This window comes from Mytilus californianus, unplaced genomic scaffold (genome assembly GCF_021869535.1).
Source record: "Mytilus californianus isolate M0D057914Y unplaced genomic scaffold, xbMytCali1.0.p SCAF_4, whole genome shotgun sequence".
Lineage (NCBI taxonomy): Eukaryota > Metazoa > Mollusca > Bivalvia > Mytilida > Mytilidae > Mytilus > Mytilus californianus.
This window is the reverse complement of record NW_026262690.1, coordinates 19,838,364-19,842,060: the sequence shown is the minus strand read 5'-3', so window position 1 is coordinate 19,842,060 and position 3,697 is coordinate 19,838,364.

The following is a 3,697-nucleotide window of genomic DNA, read 5'->3' as shown; positions in this document are numbered from 1 at the left end:
ACTTATACTGGATTAAACCCGGAATTTCCTCTCAATATTTGAAAATAATAACATGTAATCTCCTACAATGTGTTTTCAACATTAATGGTTAATGTACGCATTAGTAAATTCGAGATTATTATAATGGCTTCATTTTCAATCAATATCTGATAACGGTTTATAGTTTTTGCATATTTAATGTATTCGTTATTTTGAAAAGAATCGACGAATACGACTTACTTATGAAAAAAAAAAGATTTCTTTTGGTTCGAACGAAATTCGTTCCCGCTTGTAGATCGAAACTGGACCATTTTATTTTTAAAAGGAAGTGGCGATTAAACAAACTGTAAAAAGGTTAGCTATGAAAACTTAGCCTCTTTTAGGAAAAAAGTACTTTTTATCCTATTTTGATTTGGATCTAATAACTCACCCGGGCATGAATTATATCATTTAAGACATAATAGCGATACCAAAAAAAAAAAAAACTCAAGACAAACCAAAAAAAAAAAAAAAAGGTGCAGTTCTTTGTAATAAATGTAACTTTTTATAAATGAAAGTGTAGACATTGAGATTAAAGTTCCAAAGCTTGCAAAAGGAATAGCTAAATTGTGTTAATAAAAACCGTTCAAATTATATCATTCTGCTCCTTTAAACAGATTTTGCACATCATAAAGGTATCGAACTTTCTTTCAGTTTTTACCAATATAGATCTAAGTTACGCCGCTTTGTACGACGAATATCACTTAAAGCAGATTAAATTGACGAAAAATGAAAATTCACAAAATTTTGAATTTTTGTGGCCTCAATCTGCCTCAACATATCTTTATACAACTTAAAAGACTAATAGCAGATGATACAATATTCATTCTGAAGGATACTTCTCTTTGCGAGCAGCAAAGGAAAATTTATAAAACTTAAACCAAACACATGTGCATCGTTAAAAAAACTTTGATACAAATTCTTACTGGAATGCATATAAGAGTTTCTTTTCAACTGAGTTTTACTGTGCGTATTGCTATGTGTTTCTTTTTTCTACATTGACTAGAGGTATAGGGGGAGGGTTGAGATCTCACAAAACACGTTTAACCCCGCCGCATTTTTGCGCCTGTCCCAAGTCAGGAGCCTCTGGCCTTTGTTAGTCTTGTATGATTTTTATTTTTAGTTAATTTATATGTTTTGGAGTTTAGTGTGACGTCCATTTTCACTGAACTAGCACACAATTTTATTTAGGGGCCAGCTGAGGACCACCTCCGGGTGCGGGATTTTCTCGTTGCATTGAAGACCCATTGGTGGCCTTCGGCTGTTGTCTGCTCTTTGGTCGGGTTGTTGTCTCTTTGACATATTCCCCATTTCCATTCTCAATTTTATATAGTGATGTAGAATTGTTGGTTGGTGCTCAACGCTCCTATTGCCATCAGACAGCAAAACATTGAACTAATTCAACTGAGGTACTCATCTAGTATTATTCAGTTATAATATGAGACAGGTGCTACCTGATGAGCTCCAGAAGGTACAGCTGCATGTTTGTCCTACTTGTTACCATATTTGTCGATAATCAGATATACAAATGATGCTCCTCAGAAAACCTTTCTGGCATTTTCAAAAGTTTATCGTCACCAAGTTATTGAAGCTTTTATTTAGAGGTACACCTCTGGTAAAATTGACCCTTTGCCATTAATATAATATTATATTCACTTGCCGTTTTGGTTTTTTTTAAAGATCGTTTCCTATAATATTATTGAAACAGTTTGAGTTGTTTTGTCCATTTTTATCGTACTTTCTTTAAACAAACTCTTTCACAGGTCGAGAGAAAAAAATGGAAGAATTCTTTTCTCATAAAACAATACCAGCGTCATGTATTAATGAATATGTCTGAAGTCAGAAAGATTTCTGTCAGATGTAACCTTTGTTTATACGTATCATAGTTCTGTTATTTAAACATTTTGTGTTGATTGCAAAACTTAGATAAACTTTTGCACAGTTTTGACAGACTAATGGATTTAAATTAAAAATTATAACTTGAATATAAAGTAGCGTATTTTTTTTTTAATTTCATATGTATAAGAGTCTTTATTGAGTTAACGCAATACATATACATTAGAATTTCGATTATCTGTTGGAAGAACACATTTCGTTCCCTTACGTATAGATTATATTCTAATTGACTTCTGAAGTATACTGTATATTCTTAAATGCATGAACATGTATGTCCATTGTGTGTTTCTTTATATGTAATATGTATTAATAAGTGTACGTAAAGAGTTGATGAATGAAATATGAAAATAGCAAATAGCAAAACGTAAAATAGCAAAAATACCGAACTCCAAGGAAATTTCAAAACGGAAAGTCCTTTATCAAATGGCAAAATCAAAAGCTCAAACACATCAAATGAATGAAAAACAACTGTCATATTCCTGTCTTGGTACAGACATTTCCTTATGTAGAAAATGGTGGATTAAACCTGGTTTTATAGCTAGTTAAACCTCTCACTTGCATGACAGTCGCATAGAATTTCATTATATTGACAACAATGTGTGAGCAAAACAAACAAACAGAATAGACATAATAGGTAAAGTTGTAAAAAAATGGGGTACAGCAGTCAACATTGTGTTATAACTTATAATCTTAATCACTATAAAACAAAATAAATGATCTCTTGAAACCATAATCTCTAGTTGTATAGTCGTGTCTGGCATAGACTGGACTTAATAAGGAGCATTGGAATAAATTATAATACTTTCATTAGGTCTTTCCACTTTTCCGTGGAAAGATCTATTAGTTTTGTTCTGATTTTTTTTTTTTTTCTTCCGCTAAATTTTTGTCTTGCGCTGTATTTTTGTTTCAAAAGATATCGCTTAGTTTTTTTGTATATAATATCATACAGTCTATACGCTTTTGAAACTGACCCTGTTTCACCGAACACTTTTCTGTGTAAGAGTTATCTCCCCAACACTGTTTTTCTTGTTATGAGATCTCCTTCGCAACCGTAAAAGAAAGCAACAAATTTTTTTTTCCAAAATGCTCATTATATCCTCAGGATGTTACGTTTTATTTAGACCGAAGCTATCCGGAGACTCCATATGAGAGTTATTCCCCCTTATTCATTTGATATAAGTGATATGCACTTCTAACTGGTAAACCATAAGTGATAGAGACCTGAGGTCTTTTGATTTGAGGTCCTTGGTCCAAAAAAAAAGAAACTGAGGTCAAGGTCAGAGGTCAAGGTCATATTCTAAATCTAGATTTTGGCTTAATATTACTTCTTTTCAAAAACCGTTTAAGATACCGACAACTTATTTTTACTAAATTGTTAGTTGCAACATGTCGTAACACATACATTTTGGTTGAAAAGGTACGCTAACATTAAATTGGAGTTTTCTCCCCTCTTAGATTTAAAATTACGCGTAGGGTGATATAACTCATTCACCATATATAATAAAGACCTAGTGTCTTTTGATTTTAGGTCCTTGATTTATGACCTTCAAAATGAGCTTAATACATTTTAAAGCCATGGGACTTTATGCATTAGGTTGTAAGCCATATGACCTTGGAAAAGCCAACCAGAAGTGACCTTGTATAAACAGGAAGTAGCTATTTTTTGTACTTGTGTAATGTACAAGTATATAGAACCATATATAAAACTATCAAATAATACCGGAAGTGACATTTTTCAAACCGGAAGTAACAAATTATCTTCCTTATTTATAAAAAATGTCTA